This window comes from Mobula birostris, chromosome 18 (genome assembly GCF_030028105.1).
Source record: "Mobula birostris isolate sMobBir1 chromosome 18, sMobBir1.hap1, whole genome shotgun sequence".
Classification (NCBI taxonomy): domain Eukaryota; kingdom Metazoa; phylum Chordata; class Chondrichthyes; order Myliobatiformes; family Myliobatidae; genus Mobula; species Mobula birostris.
This window is the reverse complement of record NC_092387.1, coordinates 52,566,022-52,586,587: the sequence shown is the minus strand read 5'-3', so window position 1 is coordinate 52,586,587 and position 20,566 is coordinate 52,566,022. Positions and strand designations below refer to the sequence as shown.

At 43.1% G+C, this 20,566-nt stretch overlaps 1 protein-coding gene across 1 annotated transcript in view; it reads left to right on the top strand.

Moving 5' to 3' along the window:
- Nucleotides 1–20,566, top strand: part of LOC140212122 (PH and SEC7 domain-containing protein 1-like) — a 249,095-nt gene that overhangs the window by 58,812 nt on the left and 169,717 nt on the right. The gene's annotated exons all lie outside the window — the stretch shown is intronic.

Here is a 20,566-nt window from a genome sequence, read left to right as displayed (position 1 = left end):
AAAGTATTACTATGACTAAAATACTGGAGGAATTCAGCAGGCCAGGCAGCATCTATAGAAAAGAGTAAACAGTCGTCATTTCGTGTGAGTCTCTTCTTCAGGACTGACTCAAGTGGATAGTCCTTGATTTTTGCCCAGAGGTGAAATGGATAAAATGAGGGGGAATCATTCTAAGGTGACTGGAGGAAAGTTCTGGGGGATATCAGAGGTATTTTTTTAACTCAGAGGATGGTCGGTGCATAGAATGCACTGCTAGGGTTAGGAGTAGAGGCAGATACATTAGGAACATTTAACAAACTGCGACAGGATATGATAGAAAATCGAGGGCTATATACGAGTATTTTTGAGGATGCTTTTTGTGTGACTGTATTTTATTGCTATCTTATGTGTGCTATATGTGGCTTGTGCTGTATATGACTGTCGGTAATGTGTTTTGCAACTTGGCCCTGGAGTAACACTGTTTTGTTTGGCTGTGTTCATTCCTGAGTATTTATGTATGGTTGAATGACAATTAAATTTAAGCTTGAGTTTGAGGGTAGGGTTAGATTTGATCTTAGAGTAGGTTAAAAGGTTGGTACAACATCATGGCTGAAAGGCCTGTTCTGTGTTCTATGTTTAGCTCATGTTATTTTCCACATCACAAGATTCTTTAAACCATCCTGGCTGATCTTCCACCCCCCTTGATAGTGATTGAGGGAGGACACTGAGTATACTATCTGAAAGTTCCTGCTCCTTGCATTGTTCTCAAAATCTGTAATACCCACACGAAGTAGAAGAGGTTTCCTTAACACGCAGCACTCCCCACAGTGACCTACTGAATTGCGAGCCAAGTTTGCACAAAATCAGGTTGTTTGATCCAAAGACCACTACACTGCTGGTGTTTATGCTCCCATTCCATATGTCTATGTCATATCTTTCTATTTAAAGCATTTGCCTCATCCACTTCATGTGTTGATAAGTTCCACATTTGATCCATTACCTAAAAGAATTCAGTTCCTATCATTTCCCACAGATTTATGAGTTATAGTCTTGGACATACGACTCTTGGTTTTGCATCCTCAATCTCTCTCTCTCTGTATTTCCTTTGTTGAACATATTCAGAATTTTAAAAGGACTTGATTGGATCACCTTGAGATCTTATATCTTCTAAATAAGAAAATAAACAAGTGAAGTCGTTTGCAAAACTTGTAGTCTGTCAACTATGATTTTTAAGCTATTTTTTGTGTTTTCTCCATTCATCCATTTATAATGTTGTAGTATGGAGACCTAACTTGTCAGTCATCAGCCAGTTTGACTTTGACCAAGGTTCTAAACGAGTTTGACATTTAACACTACTTTTGAAATAAATGTCTCTGGAAATGAGTTGCTTTGCACTGTCAGCAATGTTTGAAGACCTATGGTAACCCTTTCAAGATGTCTTTATCTGTTACCTTGCAATCCTGAAGTCTTCCACCCTATTTTCTTTCCAAGATACTGATGACTTTTCTGTTTCTCTCCTTACAATGCATCACGTAAATTAAATGTCATATGCCACTCACCTGTCCAATCTAATAGTCCAATAAGTCATAGAGTCACAGAATTATACAGCATGGATACAGGCCCTTCAGCTCAACTGGTCCATGCCAATCAAGATGCACCATCCAAGCTAATCCCATTTGCCAATATTTCGTCCATAAGCTTCTAAACCTGTCTCAACCACTTCTTCCATCAGCTCATTCCACATAGATACCACCTTTCCCATAAAAAGTTGCCCTTCAAGTTCCCATCAAAGATTTCCCCACTCACCTTAAACCTATGGTCTCCTTGTCTTCTTGTATTGAGGTGCAGGTTTTCCATGGGTTAGTTACTCCTCCAAGTTTGGTATTATTTACAAAGATGGTGTTGGGTTACTTATTCCAAAATTTAAGTAGAAGTGATCCCAGGTTCTGATTTTTTATTTCTTCCTCCAATCGAAGTAACCACTCATGGGTATTTGTGTTTTCTTTTCACCTAATTTGCCATTCATTCTGCTACATTATTAGATTCCATGGGCTTAATTTTCTGTCTGAGCCTATCATGTGCTGTCTAATGTGATGGGGAGAATGGTTTGGACCCAAGTGCTGGAGTGCCCGAGACTAGAATCAAGACATGATTTTGAGACTGAGATGAGAACAGATACTAGATGCGAACCTGATGAGACTAGACATGAAATCCAGCGAGACAGAAATCCTAAACATGACCACCGACTGAACCAGAGTTGAGTTGATAATTGAGCACCGACCCTGAGTTCAGGTGCTCTTTAAATATCCAAATCTTGGTGCCAAAACATGGCTGCCAATTAGTGGAGCAGGTTAGAATCTTTAAAGCGTCAGTGCCAACTATCCAGACTCCGGAGAATCGGGGTGTCGAAACCCCAGTTGATGCATACTGTAACAGTTTTAGACTTAAGAGTCAACCACATGTTGTAGTTTTGAAGTCACATATAGGACAGACTAGGCATATCCTCTCCTGAAGGATGTGAGAGAGCTGGCTGTTTTTTTTAAATGAGAGTGCAAAAGTTTCTGGGAGTATCATTACACAGACTACTTGCGGTTTTAGTAAATTATTAAATAAATTTAAATTGGAAGGTCATTGTGGTAAGATTTGACCTGTTACTCCAGATCTCTGGGGTATGAGTCTAGTAATTTGACAGCTGAACCACCACAAGAGGAAAATTTCCTCTGTGTGCTACTTGAACTGAGCTGTATGTTTAACCTAAAGTCTCTTTTTAAATTTCTGAGCATTTCATTATTAACTTCTGCACAAAGCTGAAAGGGAAGTGTGGATACAACATTCATCCATATACTTCTTTCCACACAGCTGCTCCTTGCTGTGAGCGTCCAGTCCAGTATTGGATTCAACAGTTCGAATAAAAGACTCTCTGTGGTTACTGTGCAGCCCTGATAATGATGGGATTAGCTGTTACCAAGTACTCAGTGAGGCAGCAGAATTCTGTTTTATTTTCCACTGTATTAACATCCAAGTTTCCTTCGAGAGACAATTGCTTCTGACCTGAAAGTGACGAGATCTGGCCCAAGTCCAGGCACTTGTGAATCAATCTGGCGTGGCCCAGTTTGCGACCTATTTTCAATTAAGAATTCAGTTCATTTCTTCTCGTGTGTCCAGCATTCATCAAATATTAATGAGGAAAGTTGCATAAGTTTTTGTTAAAAAGTTTAACTTATTTTGGCTTGTATGAAAGAAACTGAAGCATATTAACAAGGCAAAGGGCTAGATTGTACAGGGCAACACTGGGAAGGAGACCAGTTGATCCAAGTTGCCTGTGTTGGTTGAGTCTACTAGGGAGATGACACTTCTTGATTGGGTGTTATGTAATGACCCAGGTGTATTAGGGAGCTTAAAGTAAAGGAACCCTTAGGAGGCAGTGATCATAATATGATAGAATTCACTCGGCAGTTTGAGAAGGAGAAGATAAAGTCAGATGTATCATTACTACAGTGGAGTAAAGGGAACTAAAGAGGCATGAGAGAAGAGCTGGTCAAAGTTTATTGGAAGGGGACACTAGCAGGGATGACAGCAGATCAGCAATGGCTGGAGTTTCAGGGGACAATTTGGATGCACAGGATAGATACATTGCAAAGATGAAGTATTCTGAAGGAAGGATAAGGCAAGTATGGCTCACAAGTGAAATTAAGGACAGCATAAAAGCAAAAGAGAGAGCATATCGTATTGCAAAAATTAGTGGAAAGGTAGAGGATTGGAAAGATTTTAAAAACCAACAGAAGGCAACAAAGAAAATCATAAGGAAGAAAAAGATAAAATATGAAAGCTGGCCAGCCAATATAATAAAAGAGGATACAGAAAGTTTTTCAGATATATAAGGAGTAAAAGAGATGAGAGTGGATATCAGACCACTGGAAAATGAAGCTGAAGAGGTAGTAATGGGGACAAAAACGTGGTGGACAAACTGAATACGTAAGTGTTTTGCGTCAGTCTTTACTATGGAGGACACTAGCAGAATGCCAGAAATGTGAGAGTGTTGGGGTAGAGGTGAGTGTCTTTGCTATTAGTAAGGAGAAGGACCTTAGGAAGCTGAAAAGTCTAAAGGTACATAAGTCACTTAGCCCAGATGGACTGCATGCCAGGGTTCTGAAAGAGCTAGCTGAAGAGATTGTGAAGACATTTGTCATGATCTTTCAAGAATCACTAGATTCTGGAATGGTTTTGGAGTACTGGAAAATTGAAGATGTCACTCCGCTCTTTAAGAAGGAAGGGATCCAGAAGAAAGGAAATTATAGGCCAGATAGCCTGACTTCAGTGGTTGGAAGATTTGGAGTCTATTACTAAGGCTGAGGTTTTGGTGTACTTGGCAGCACATGACAAAATAGGCCAAAGTCAGCATAGTTTCTTTCAGAGGAAATCTTACCTGACAAATCTGTTGGAATTCTTTGAGGAAATAAAGGCAGTATAGACAAATGAGACTCAGTGGATGTTTATTTGGATTTTCAGAAAGCCTTTGACGAGAGCTTTCTCAACAAGATAAGAGCCCATAGTATTACAGGAACGATACTAGCATGGATAGAAAATTGGCTGACTGGCAGGAGGAAAACAGTGGGAATAAAGAAGGCCTTTTCTGGTTGGCTGCCAGTGACTAGTAGTGTTCCACAGGGTTTAGTATTGGGACTGCTTCTTTTCATTTTCTACGTCAATGATTTGGATTCAAAGACTGAAAGTACTTTTATTATCGAAGTATGTATGCAGTATATAACCCAAGATTCGTCTTCCCACAGACAGCCACGAAACACAGGAACACCTTGGAACCCGTTCAAGGAGAACAACAAAACACCCAGTGCTAAAAAAAAAAAAGAACAAGTCATGCAAACAGCAAAAAATAAGCGTATAACACTCAGGATATTAAACATCAAATCGCAGAGACTTGAAACAGTCGAGGAATGTTCAGTTTAGTTTAGTTCAGTTCAGTTCAGCGTGTTATTCATTGACTGCAGGCTACAGAGCCAGATCAAAATTGCACAAAATAGCAATAAAAAAGAGTCACCAGAAACATAAATAACATGAACTGCAGTCCTCCAAATGAATACAATCCACAAACTGTGCTGATTAAATTTTGCCAAGACCCATAACTCTGGCAGCAGTGAGCAAGAGGGAGAGGGAGACTGGTCAAATGCAGGCAGACAGTGCTGAACAGCCGCTTGCCATCCTCTGTCATCCTCTCTCATCCTCATTGATTTCAATCCTGCTCGACATATGATTGGCGAGAAATAGAGTCACGCCATCTTCCGGCTTCTTGGCCTCCAGGCTGCACGTTCCTTTCCAAATCTCACTGAACGCCCTCAGAGCAGCAAAGGGCTAGATCACTCAATCAGCTCAAAATGGAAAACAGGTTCCAATCACACGCAGCTGTGTAGTAGAATCATATTTGAAAGAAGTAGTAAAAGAAGCAGTTTTGTGAACTGTCTGAAGGACGTCGCTGTTCATCGTGATGTTAGCTGGCACCATCTTGTCAGATTGAGGAATTGATGGCTTTGTGGCCATCCTTGTGCAGGATTCCCCAAAGGTTAACTTGCAGATTGAGTCGGTGGTTAGGATAGCAAATGCAATGTTAGCATTCATTTCAAGAGGATTAGAATACAAAAGCAAGAATGTAATGCTGAGGCTCAATAAAGCATTGATCAGCCTGCCCTTGGAGTATTGTAAACAGTTTTGGCCCCCTTATCTAAGAAAAGATAGAAACACAGAAACATAGAAAATCTACAGCACAATACAGGCCCTTCAGCCCACAATGCTGTGCCTAACATGTCCTTACTTTAGAAATTACCTAGAGTTACCATAGCCCTTTATTTTTCTGAGCTCCATGTACCTATCCAGGAGTCTCTTAAATGACGCTATCGTATCCGCTTCCACCACCATCGCCGGCAGCCCATTCCACGCACTCACCATTCTCTGCGTGAAAAACCTACCCCTGACATCTCCTCTGTACCTACTCCCCAGCACCTGTAACACTCGCTTCACCTAGCGGCCTAATATAGGGGGTGATAACCCTCTGCTTTAAAAATGTGCCCTCTTGCGTTAGCCATTTCATCCCTGGGGGAAAAAAAGCCTCTGACTATCCATACGATCAATGCTTCTCATCATTTTATACACCTCTATCAGGTCACTTCTCATTCTCCATCACTCCAAGGAGAAAAGGCCGAGTTCACTCAACCTATTCTCATGAAGCATGCTCCCCAATCTAGGAAACATCCTTGTAAATCCCCTCTGCACCCTTTCTATGGTTTCCACATCCTTCCTGTAGTAAGGTGACCAGAACTAAGCACAGTACTCCAAGTGGGGTCTGACCAGGGTCCTATATAGCTGCAACATTACCTCTCGGCTCCTAAACTCAATCTCATGATTGATGAAGGCCAATGCACCATATGCCTTCTTAACCACAGAGTCAACCTGCATAGTAGCTTTGAGTGTCCTATGGACTCAGATCTCAAGATCCCTCTGATCCTCTGCACTGCCAAGAGTCTTACCATTAATACTATAATCTGCCATCATATTTGACCTACCAAAATGAACCACCTCACACTTACCTGGGTTGAATTCCATCTGCCCCTTCTCAGCTCAGTTTTGCATCCTATCAATGTCCCGTTGTAACCTCTGACAGCACTCCACACTATCCACAACACCTCTAACCTTTGTGTCATCAGCAAATCTACTAACCCCTCCCTCCACTTCCTCATCTAGGTCATTTATAAAAATCACAAAGAGTAGGGGTCCCAGAACAGATCCCTGAGGCACACCACTGGTCACTGACCTTCCATGCAGAATATGACCCGTCTACAACCACTCTTTTTTGCCTTCTGTGGACAAGCCAATTCTGAATCCACAAAGCAATGTCCCCTAGGATCCCATGCTTCCTTACTTTCTCAATAAGCCTGGCATGGGGTACCTTATCAAATGCCTTGCTGAAATCCATATGCACTACATCTACTGCTCTACCTTCATCAATGTGTTTAGTCACACTCTCAAAAAATTCAAACATGCTTACAAGCCATGCTGACTATTCCTAATCATATTATGCCCCTCCAAATGTTCATAAATCCTGCCTTTCAGGATTTTTTCCATCACCAACCACTGAAGTAAGACTCACTGGTTTATAATTTTCTAGGCTATCTCTACTCCCTTTCTTGAATAAGGGAATAACATCTGCAACCCTCCAATCCTCTGTCATTCCTTTCCCCACTTTCCCAGTTGATCTATAACTGGCTATAATCTTCATCACTGTGCATTATTTTAATATTTTGTTTTTGTTTTGGGATACAGCGCAATACCAGGCCCTTCCAGCCCAATGAGCCTGTGTTGCCCAATTACACCCATGTGACCAATTAACCTATGAACCCATGCATCTTTGGAATATGGGAGAAAGCCAGAACAGCTAGAGGAAACCCACACAGTCATAGCGAGAACATACAAATTCCTTCCAGAAAGCCGTGGGAATTGAACCTAGATCACTGGTGCTGTAGTAGCATTATGCTAACTGCAATGTTACCCTGCCACCCATTATACCACCTATTTTATATTCCCATACGAATTTCTCCATTCCTTTGTCTCTGCCGCATCTGTTCCCAGGATGAGGCTTTCCTTTTCAGGACATCAGAGATGCCCTCATTCTTCAAAGAAAAGGGTTTCCATTTCTCCACTATTGATGCTGCCCTCACCTTCATCTCCTCCATTTTCCAGACATCCATGCTCACACTGTCTTCCCGCTGCCTTAACAGGGATCGAGTTCCTCTTGTCCTAACTTACTACCCCATGAGCCCCTGCATCCAACACATGGTTCTCTGCAACTTCTGCCAATCTCCAAAGGAATCCCACTACCAGTCACATTCTACCTTTCCCCTCCCCCACTCTTAGCTTTCCACAGGGATTGCTCTCTCTGTGATTCGTCCTTCTATCCTAATCTCCCTCCCGGCACATCTCTCTCCCTGCAAGCAGGCAAAGTGCTAAACCTGCCCATTCGCCTCTTCCCTCACCTGCATTCAGGTCCCCAAACAGTCCTTCCAGGTGAGGCAACACTTCACCGGCTATTCTATTAGGGCTGTCCATTTTAACTGGTGCTCCTGATGCTGTGTCCTCTACATTGGGGAAACCCAATGTAAGTTGGGAGACTGCTTTGTCAAGCACCTCCGCTCCGTCAAAAGCAGAGTTTCCCGCTGGCCATCCATTTTAATTCCTATTCCCAATCATGTTCTAACATGTTGGTCCATGGCCGCCTCTTGTGCCATGATGAGGCCATTCTTAGGGTGGTGGAGCAACAGCTCATTTTCCATCTAGGTAGCCTCCAACCTGATGGTATGAAGATCAAGTTCTCCTTCCAGTGAATTTTTTTCCCTCCTCCTTCCCTGTTTTTCTATTCCCCACTCTGGTCTCTTATCCCTTCTCACCTGCCTATCACCTCCCCCTGGTGCCTCTCCTCCTTCCCTTTCTCCCACGGTCCACTCTCCTCGATTCAAATTCCTTCCTCTCCAACTCTTCACCTTTCCCACCCACCTGGTTTTACCTATCACCTTCTAGCTAGCCTCCTTCCCCTCCCCCACCCTTTTATTCTGGCAAATCCTGACTTCCTTTCCAGTCCTGAAGAAGGGTCTCGGCCCGAAACATCAACTGTTTATTCATTTCCATAGATGCTGCCTGACCTGCTGAGTTCCTCCAGCATTGTGTGTGCGTTTATGTTTTTCCTTTTGAATTTTGTGCCTCTAATGCTACGTGCCTTTTTCAATGTACTTTTGCATATCACAGTAAACTTGACTACTTGTCACACTGAGTTGCTTCAGGAGTTTGCTTGTTGTGTCACATGATCAACTTTGACCTCCTAATCCTCTGTTCGTTCTCCCATTCTGATGATGTGCCAATAACTCTGTTTCTGTGCCCTCGCTCTGACAGTAACTCTGTTTCTGTGCCCAGATGCTGACGGATCTGCAGGTGTCCCCTGAATTTCCTGCTTTTGTTTCTTTCACTCTTTCATTCTGTTTGCTGTTAGCCATCGTGATGACGACATTGGTTTTTTCATTTACCTTAGCTATGTCTGCAGGCGATTCACACACAGTGAATTGTTTTAAAGATTATTTGGTGTTACCCAGCCGAACTTTGGCAACTGCTTTGTATACAGATCCCACAAACTCCGCTAAAGTGTGTAACCAGTCTGATGTTTTTCTAAACACAAGAGACTCTGCAGAGGCTGGGATTATTATCTTCTATAGATGCTGCCTGACCAGCTGAGTTCCTCCAGCATTCTGTTATTTTTTTTTTAATCAAGACTATGCCGTTGGCCAGGATGTTGGCTGAACATTTTCCCATTTGTATCATTTACGAAGTCTTAGATCCTAAAAAGAAAATATGCTGCATCCCCATTGTATTTCAGGATGTAGCTGTGTTGCCTGTGGTGTGGTGTGTCGAGCTTGCATACTGAAGTAGGAGGCTGGGCTGTATGTAGCTGAGCAGGTTTCTCTCTGGAGTCACTGGCTCGGCAGGAAGTATTCTCACCTCTGAATCAGAAGCTTGTGAGATTTTATGACATCCTGGAATGTCACCATCACTATTCCTGATACTTGATTTTTATTCCAGGTTTATTTCATTAGCTGAGTCTGAATTCCACAGTGACTGTAGTCAAATTCAATCTCCTCTACATGGATCTTATGGAATATTCCCTCTTCCACTGTCATGGGTCTAAACTCTCTGACTAATCATTTTCATTCCTCTAGCTCTCATTCTTCCCGTAAGATATTCCATCAAACCCTTTTCAACATCTTTTTGTCATCCGTGCTGATGCCTCAGTATGTGGCTCAAGTTTGCTTCGATACGATGCAATGATTTCCTGTGCCCTTTCAAAGACTTTGCAGTCAGAAATTAATTGCACTGTGCAGGTCGTCTGGGGATACCACAGAGGGTAATGAGTGGTCAATAGATTTAGAGTCATTGATTGATTAAATTAAATAGTTTTATTTATCATAGATACATAAAAATACAGTTTTCATCAAATCAAGTCAGCGAGGTTTGTGCTGGGCAGCCTGCAAGTGCCGCCATGCTTCCGACACCAGCATAGCATTGAGCCCTGATCTTACCACTGGTGCAGTAAAGTGATGTGACAACCGTGATGCTACCCTGCCACCCCATCATAGAGCTGTGAAGCATGGAAAGCAGGCTCCTTGGCCTGACTGGCCTCTGCTGACCTAACTGAGTCATCCCACTGGCCTACATCTGGCGCATCTCCCTCTCAGCCTTTCTTATTCATATACTTGTCCAAATATTTTTTAACTATCACAATTGCCTGCCCTTTTACTGCTATCTCTGGCAGTTTGCTCCATATGCTCACCATTCTCTATGTGTAAGAGTTGCCTCTGAGGACCCTTTTAAATCTTTCCTCTCTCATTTTAAATCTACCCCCTCCAGTTTAGTATTCCCCTACCCCTGTGGTTGTTCACCTTATCTGATTTATCACATTGTTCATAGGTTGAGTTGCTCTTTTGTCGCTGCATCCTTGGCTATCTTGGCACGTTGCCCTAAGTTTATTCTGAGATTCCAACACCACCAATGGATGCAATGATGACTTGCTAGTGGGATTTATTTATCTATCTTGCTAAATATTTACCCTCCCCATTTGCTTGAGCTTGGCTCTGTTCTGTACTTGCATAGATTTGCATTGCACTTCATCTTCAGCTAATGTTGGGTCAGTGCCAAGGAAGAGACTGGATCTGCTACTGTATGTAAATGCTGCAATTCTGAATTAAGAAAAAAACAATTCTGAGGGATGCAATAAACCCTGGTATTACACGGAACAAATAACAGCACAGCGACAGGCCTTTCGGCCCACAGCCTCTGTGCCAGCCACAATGACAAGTGGAACTAAACTTGTTGAGTGCCGTAAAGTCTTTTGTTGACTCATGGCTCCCCTATGGTTAGTGTAGTTGTCCATGGGGTTTTTGTGGCAAGCTATGGAAGTAGATTGCCAGGCCTTTCGACCGTGCAGATACTGCTGCTGTCCAGGTTGGGACCCGGCGGGATAACTCAGAACCTTCTGCCCTAAAGTCCAGTGTTGATGCTACTACACAACTGGCTGGCCCAAACTAAACTTACCTGCTAGCATATGATCCGTATCTCCCCATTCTCTGCAAGTTCGCGTGTCTAAATGCCGCTATCATCTCTTTTTCCATCACAACCCTTAGCAGGCCATTCCAGGCACCTGCCGCTCTCTGTGTTTAAAAAAAAATAAATTACTTACCCCGTAACCCTTTATTCCTTGAGCTCTATCTCCTGTAATCTTACCCAGTCTTATCTTAAATGCTTCCATCTTGTATTTGACATTACTACCCTTGGTGGGGGAAGACTGTTACTGTTGACCCTATCAATGCCCCTCATAATTTTATATACTATTATTGTGTCTTCCCTCAGCTTACAAAGTTCCACAGAAAACAACCCAAATTTGTCCAACCTACACTGTTGTCCTCTTGGGGAAGAAAGCGAGGCAGATATTGTTACCTTATCTCCACTCCTTAATTCTGGCCTCTCACTCAGTCCTAAATCAGAATCTGCTGACACTGGCAGAGGTGCCTTCAGCTTTCTTAACCTCTGGGGCTTCCTAAACCTGGGCTGGATCCTGCATGCTCTCCCTGTGAACGCATTCCAAAGGCTGGCTGGTTAATAGGGAGCTGCAAACTGCCCCTAGTGTGTAGATGGAGGAGGGTGGTGGTGGCGATGGGATGGGAATTAAATCAGAATCACATTTATTACCACTGACATAGGTTGTGAAATTTGTTGTCTTTGTGGCAGCAAGACATAAAAAAAATTCTAAGTTATAAAAAATAAATAGTGTAAAAGAGGAATAGTGAGCTAGTGTTCATGAGTTCATGGAGCATTCAGAAATCTGATCGAAGTGGGGAAGAATGGGTTTCATGGTTTTCTTTGTTCTGTGGCTGCTTTTGGGGAAGATGAACCTCAGGGCTGTATACTGCCTACATTCTTAGCTAATAATTGTACTTTGAATCCTTTGAAGAAGCTGTTTCTAAAATGTTGAGTTAAGTCTTCAGCCTGCTATACTCCTATACCTGCTCCCTGATGATGATGATGAGAGGAGAACATGCCCCGATGATGAGAGTCCTTAATGATGGATACCACCTTCTTATGGCACTGCTTTTTGAAGATGTCCTCAGTGGTGTAGAGGCTTGTCCCCACGATAGAGCTGCCTGAGTCTCTAACCTTGTGCGGCTTTGTTTGATCCCACACATTGGAGCCTTCAGACCAGGCTGTGATACAACCAGTCAGGATGTACTCCATAAACAACAGGAATTCTGCAGATGCTGGAAATTCAAGCAACACACATCAAGCAACACACATGACTCATTTGGATCTCCCCCTCCCCCTCCAACTTTCAAATCCCTTACTCACTCTTCCTTCAGTTAGTCCTGACGAAGGGTCTCGGCCTGAAACGTCGACTGCACCTCTTCCTACAGATGCTGCTTGGCCTGCTGCGTTCACCAGCAACTTTGAAGAATGTACTCCATTGTGCTTCGGTCAAAATTTGCTAGAGTCTTTGGTGACACACCAAATTTTCTCAAATTCCTAATAAAATATAGTCACTGGCATACCTTCTTCCTGATTGCATCAATTTGTTGGTCCCAGGATAGATCCTCAAAGAATAGAATGTAGGGAGAGAATAAAATGGGGTGAATGTACAGTTACTGTAAATGGGTGGTCAGTGGGTCAGCACAGGATTAGTGGGCCAAAAGGTCTGTTTATACACTCTATGATCTTCATCTTTCATTTCTTCCTTTAGAGGTTCCATAAAACTTCTTCACACAGAGAGTGGTGAATCTGTGGAATTCTCTGCCACAGGAAACAGTTGAGGCCAGTTCATTGGCTATATTTAAGAGGGAGTTAGATATGGCCCTTGTGGCTAAAGGGATCAGTGGGTATGGAGAGAAGGTAGGTACAGGGTTCTGAGTTGGCTGATCAGCCATGATCATACTGAATGGCGGTGCAGACTCGAAGGGCTGAATGGCCTACTCTTGCACCTATTTTCTATGTTTCTGTCGTTCTCCAAACTTTTTGTCATTTTCCCTAATACCTCCTTGTGTGGCCCATTAAGTGCTTGATGCTGCTCCAATAATGCTTTGTGGGATGTTCCGTTACACTGAAGTCTCCTAGTCTGCAGTATGATTTGAACACACAACCTTCTACCTCAGTAAAGAGAGTTATGGCTGGCTGAGCTTAATTTAAAGCTTCCTGAGGAGGAATGGGACATTCCATCAGCCGTGGAGCATGGCTGAGACTGTTTCTTGACACTCTGTGCCCTCGCACATGTTATGGATTACACCTATTTCTATTCAATCCCAACAAACTACCTTCTATCCCAGTTTTGGAAGGGCTCCCTCCTCTCATCAATTTTCCCAGAGCCCTGGACTTTTGTTTATGGACCATTCACATCAGCAGCTCGGGGAGCCCTGGCAGTGTCGGGCTGGCGGCTCAGGGTGTTGGAGTTCAGAGTTCAACCTTGACATCCCCTGTGAGGGGTTTTAATGTACTCCCTCCCCCACCCTGTGGAGTGAGTGGCTTTCCTCATGGTGCTCCAATGTCCTCCCACAGTCATGATTGTGATTTCAGTTTCAGAAGACACAAACAACGGCTCCTCACTTGGATCCACCTATCACACGCCAGCTGTTGCCCAGACCACCCCTCACATCTTTATACCAGCTATTTCCTCTTTACTCTTTCAGTCCAGATGAAGGTCCTCACCAAAAGCTGTCCATTCCCCTCCACAGATGCTGCCCTACATCCCCCCACCCAAAACAATCTCTCCAGCAGCTTTGTTTTTGTCCCAGTCTGGACAAGAGCTCTGAAATCTCCTCTGCATCTTCTTAAGTGCAGTCACATTTTTCCACTTGCAGGACGTCGTGGAGTCTAGACAGATGGAGAGACGCAGAGCATGACTACAGACCCTACAGCCACTCATAAAGACAAGAGATTCAGCCGATGCTGGAAACCCAGAGCAACACACACAAGATGGTGGCGAAACTCAGCAAACCAGGCAGCATCTGAGGAGGGGAATAAACAGTCGGTGCTTCAGTCCGAAGCCCTTCGTCAGGACTGGAAAGAAAGGGGGCAGAAACCAGTATAAGAACGTGGTGAGAGTAGAAGGAGTTCAAGATGCTAGGTGGTTGGTGAGGGGGAATATTAAGTTAATTAACAGAAGTGAACTCTCCACAGTTGCGTTGGTGGGGTTTGAACTTCTCTTCTAGATCACTATTTAAGCTCTCTGGACAGCACATGACTATTCCAAAATGTTGAACCAATTCAGGAGAGCAATAAGGAACTCTTGCTGATATCAGGACTGTGCTTCAAGGTGCTGGAGGAACTCAGCAGGTCAGGCAGCATCTGTGGAGAGGAATAAACAAAGTTTCAGGCTGAGGCCCTTCATCAACTTATTGCGTCTATACCAACCAACCGTCAATGTTCTCAGACGCTATCACTCACTTAAGTTCAAGGTTATTGTCATTCAACCATACATATGTATACAGCGAAATGAAGTCGATTGGTTCCTCTGGGACAAAGGTGCAAAACACAGTACCTATGTCACAAAGAGCATTTAAAATAACAACAAGAGAAAGTCTGCAGATGCTGGAAATCTGAGAAACACACACAAAATGCTGGAGGAACTCAGCAGGCCAGGCAGCATCTCTGGAACAGAGTGAACAGTCGATGTCTCGGGCCGAGACCCTACGTCAGTCCTGGAGAAAAAAAGATGAGAAGTCAGAGGAAGAAGGTGGGGGAGGGGAGGAAGAAGTACGAGGTGGTAGGTGATAGGTGAAGCTGGGAGAGGGGGAGGAGTGAACTCAGAGCTGGGAAGTGGATTGGTGAAAGAGATAAGGGGCTGGAGAAGGGGGGATCTGATAGGAGAGGACAGAGGCCATGGAAGAAAGGGAAGGGAGAGGAGCACCCAGAGGGAGGTGATGGGCAGGTAAGAAGATAAGGCGAGAGAGGGAAACAGGAATGGGGAATGATGAAAGAGAGGAGGGGGGCAGATAATATAATATTAATACAATAATATTAACAGATAAAAATACTCTATAGATGTATAAGTTGGCATAAAGTGCATATATGATATGTAGTTAAATATATACCAGTGTCATGCTGTCACAAATAGTGTGTACTGGGTAGAAGCAGAGTATTACACACTAAGGACAGTTTACAGTGAGCAATTAAGCTACCAGCTTGCACATCTTTGGGGTGTGGGAGAAAACTAGACAATCCGGTGGTAATCTACATGGTCACAGGAAGAGCATGCAAACTCCACACTGACAGCATCGCGGTTCACGATAGTCCTTTGGTCAATGAGCCCCGTAAGACAATGGTTCTACCCTGCTGCTCTTTGCTGCTCTGGAGCCAGAACTGGATGCAGTTGGAAAACCATGAGGAGTCCGTGTTTTATCTATGTTGCCTTCCTTCATAAATAGGTACCTGGTCAGTCCAAGCATTGAAAGGATGAAATTTGTCTTGTTGACTGGTCCTTGGTTTCTGGTGCATTGTGCTGACAGGAAAGGGTTACTGTAAATTATATAACTATACCAACTGAATATATTGGAAGGAGCAGCCATTTCAGCTCTGCCTGTGTCTGCATTTTGCATGCAGGCTCTTCCCAAGGTTTGCAGTCCAACTCATTGGTGCTATTTTCAGCTTTCAATGACAGAAGTCAGAGCTCTTGTTTGCATGTAGGACAAACAGCACTTAAATGCCTTTACCAGAGTGGTTTGTGCAGCTGGTCTTCAACCAGTCGGAGGAACAATGTAAATGTTCATATATCTTCCTTTCATGTGCGGCCTGGGATCATCAAGCACAGCGCAAGGTAAGAGGCTGTGACTTTACCAGTCACTCCTGCTTTATGAACTGGCATGTTTAAGGGGTGGATCGAGAGTCTATGATATTGCTGTGTGACCTTCTTTACCGGGCTCTCCCTCTGGTATTCCGTGTCTTGCTTTTTGGCACTGACAGTAGTGGGAAGATGACCACTGGAGCACTGTTCATCTCTGGGAAATGCTTCCGCAGGGGTCAGCTCCTCTGTGTACCTGGCAAAAGGTAATGTTAGCTTTCCCCGAATTCTAACAATTTCAAAGCTTTTGCTTGGCCCTCTAACAGTCCTTAAAGAGTCAAAATACATAGAGTTAGAGAGAGATAATAGAATCAGAATCAGGTTTAATATCACCTGCACATGTCATGAAATTTCTTTTACGTAGCAGTACATTACAATATGAGGGGTGATTGATATGTTTGTGGCCTAAGGTAGAAGGAGTCAATTTTAGAAAACCTAGCACATTTATTTTTCAACATAGGCCCCTCCTACATTTACACACTTAGTCCAGTGGTCGTGGAGCATATGGGTCCCTTCTTTGTAGAAGTGGTCCACAGCAGGGGTGATTGATAAGTTCATGGCCTAAGCTAGAAGGAGATGAGTTATTAACTTCAAACTTTCTGCATTATCACTCAAAGAGTTGAACTGCATGTGCATGTAATGAGAGCATCTTGGACCTCCAGGTGGTCCACAGCAGGGGTGATTGATAAGTTCGTGCCCTTAGGTAGGAGGAGATGAGTTATACAGCTTTCATTACATGCATGTGCTGCCAGCTCTTTGAGTGAAAATGCAGAAGGTTTGAAGTTAATAACTCATCTCCTTCTGCCTTAGGCCACAAACTTATCAATCACCCCTGCTGTGGACCACCTTCTGGAGGTCCAAGATGCCGACTTCTGCAGGGAAGGGATCCGTATGCTCCATGACCACTGAACTAAGTGTGTAAATATAGGAAAAATAAATGTGCTAGGTTTCCTAAATCCGATGGCAGAGGGAAAGAAGCTGTTTCTGAATCATTGAGTGTGTGTCTTCAAGCTTCTGTACCTCCTCCCTGATGGTAGTAATGAGAAGAGAACAGTTCCTTAATGATGGATGCCGCCTTTTTGATGCATCGACTTTTGAAGGTGTCCTGGATACTGGGGAGGCTAATGCCCATGATGGAGCTGACTGAGTTTACAACTTTCTGTGGCTTATTTCGATCCTGTGCACTGAAAGAGGCCCTTCTGGCCATCTATCACCTTCATCACTGCACTGCACTATAACCAATTTAAACCACATTTTAAATACATGCTACTATTTATGTATCAATGCACATTTTATTCCATATCTGTACTTTAACCTTTACCTTTATTTTTATATAATTCTTTATTCTTTATACTTGTTGGATGTTGTTGTTTTCATTGCATGCTGCCCCTGACCAACACACCAAGGCTGTATATAGTGAATGAAGTTGATCCCTGATCCTTGATCCTACTTTTTAAATCTCTTCATGCTCTCTTCAACTCCCCTCAGATTCTGCCACTCACTTGAACACAAGGGGCAGTTCACAGCAGCCAATTAACCTATCAGCTTGCATGTGTTTGGAATGTGGGAGGAAACTGGCGCACTGGAACGAAACCCACACAGTCACAGGGAGAAGCTGCAGTCTCTGCACGGGCAACACCAGAAGTCAGGATTGAACCCGGGTCTCTGGCACTGTGAAGCAGTGGCTCTGCCAGCTGTATCACTGTGCTGCCCTCAACCTCAGCAAGTCCAGCATCGGTCTCTTCAGTGTGCAGGCAAACCTTGAACACTGAATCATCTTGCTTTGGTGGAATGGATCATGCAGTGAGGTTGGGGTAATCAAGGGCTTGAGGAGTGAAGAGAGTAAACTGGGCAATACCATGGCAGGGAATGGATAGTCCAAGGATACTTCAAGTTGAGGTTCAAGTTTGTTGCCATTCGCATACTTTCACAGGACATAGTTTTTAATTTTATTCAGAGATTACAGCATGGTAACAGGCCTTTCTGGCCCAATGAGCCCTCACTGCCCAACTACATCCATGTAACCAATTAGCCTACTAACCCGAGCATCTTTGGTGTGCTGGGGGAAACTGAAACACCGAGAGGAAACCCACCTGCCTCCCCGGCATCCAGGACATCTCAAGGAGCATTGCCACAGAAAGGCAGCATCCATCATTAAGGACCCCCATCACCCAAATCGTGTCTTCTTCTCATTGCTACCATCAGGAAGCCGGAAGGCACATATTCAGCGATTCAAGAACAGCTTCTTCCCCTCAGCCATCTGCTTTGTTAGTGGACATTGAGTGAGTATCTTACTACTCTTTAATTTCTATTTTTGCCCTACTAATGTATTTAATTTAACTATTATATAATGATAGATACTTTATTGATCCCAAAGGAAATTATAGTGTCACAGTAACATTAAAAGTACACAGATATACAAATATTAGAAGAGAAGTAAGAAAGAATAAAAAATAAGTTATTTCAAACAGTCTAACAGGAAGGGGTCATCACTTACCCGGCTATAGGTTGACTCATTATAGTGCCTCTATATATATTCAGGTGTTTTTCTATTATTATGTATTGCATTGTACTGCTGCTGCAAAGACAACAGATTTAGCCAGGTATGCCAATGATATTAATTCTGATTCCGAGAGGCATTCTGACAAAGGGTCCTTGGCTGAAACAATTCTTTTTCTTTCCACAGATGCTGGCTGAACTGCTGACTGTTTCTAACATTTTCTGTTTTTATTTCAGATTTCCAGCATCAGCCGTCATTTTGATTTTCTTGATTTTGTACAAAATTTGCCATTTTCAGTTGAGTTCAAAATGAAGTCCTGTAAATATTATGACAGCATAAATATTAGTCCAAAGTGGGATCCAGGCAAAATCTCACCCCAGCTGATGGAGAGAATATGAAACTGGTCACAACAAAATGTTGATGATCTGTACATAGATAAACACATGAGGAAGAGAGGAAGAGAAGAATTTATTGATGGGTTGAAATGAACAGGAATAGAAGGAGGTTCACAAGACAGTCAAATGAATGGAATGAAAGTTGTGGGCTGAGCATGCTCCGCTTTTGTAAGGAAAAGTTTGTACACACCTCAGTTTTCAATGGCCATCCCTAATCTTTGAGCTATGTCCCTTTGTTCAAGGATCACTCATCAGTGGGCACATCTTGACATCTTTGTAACTCTTTTCTCAATCAAATACAGCACATTTTATGAACTCTCCTTCATTATAGAACCAGTGCAGTTTACATCTGAGTTATACCATGCCATAATGTCTTTCTCCGTAAGTATGCATCCAAATCCTTCTCTAATCTATCAGCACAAAGGTGTTGAGGCTAATGTGTAAGGTGGTTGTGATCCCGTTTCCATTCCTTTGACCTCATACTTACAGTAGTTCAAGCAGATTCACCAATGACATTAAGAAGAGAATTGGGTAAATTCCTAAAGAGAGAAAATTGGTAGGTTGACAGAGGGTCCTCACACCCAGTTCTTTCCCACATGTGGAAGAGAGATTTGCACCTGAGAAACAACCACAGTCAGTGCAGGAATAAAAACAGAAAGTTCTGGAAATACTCAGCTGGAAATGTTCTGTTGAGTAGTCACCAAGCTAAAACATGAACTCATTTCTTTCTCTACTGATGTCACCTGAGCTGCTGAGTATTCCTGACATCTTCTGTTTACAGCTCAAATTTCCTGCAGTTTTTTTTCTTTGCATTCCAACGTGCTCAAAATCATAATAAGATTAGCGGTTTCACTTATTGTATCCTCTTTCTATGCACCAAAAAAAGGTCAAATTTTACTGAATGAGCGTAATTTAGTAATGAAACCAGATAATGAAACAATGTAAGAGAGAAAAAAATCATTCCACAAGCTATTAACGATATGCTGAGGTAGATTCAATGAACTATCAAAAGGCAAATGTGAAGTAAAATTTTGCAGAGGTATGAGGAAAGACTGTGGGAGTAGGGCTAATTGATAGTTTCCTCCAAGAAGTGAGGATGAAGGGTGAATGGCCTCTCTTGCAACTAAGTTAGTGGGAACTATGTGCACTGCCAGCAGCTCTATTGTTTTGCATTATCTCCATAGATCAACCAATTTTCCTCCTTTAAGAATTTACCCAATTCTCTTCCTAATGCTGTTGATGAATCTGCTTGAGTTACCCTTTCATGCCAAAGCAACATAAAATGCTGGAGGAGCTCAGCAGGCCAGGAAGAATCTATGGAGAAGAATAAACTGTTGACATTTTGGGCCAAGACCCTTTCCAAGAATGGAAAGAAAGAGGATGAGGGCAGAATAGGAAGGTGGGGAGAAATGGAATGAGTACAAGCTTGGAGGTGATAGACGAAGCCATGTGAGGGGGGAAGGTAGGTGGGTGGGGGGGGGAAGGGGTTGAAGTGAGAAGTTGGAGGAGATAGGTGGGAAAGGTAGAGGGCTGAAGAAGAAGGAATCTAATAGAAGAGGAGAGAGGACTATGGGGGAAAGAGAAGCGGGAGGAACACCAGAGGGAGGTAGTAGGCAGGTAAGGACAGAAGAAAAGGTGAGAGGGGAGCCAGAATGGGAATGAAAAACGTGAGAAGGGGGGATGGGGAAGAAAGTTATATACCATTAGGTTATTTTATGAATTTTCAGGAGATCTCTGACTCCAATCTGTTTGTCAGCAAAACCTGAA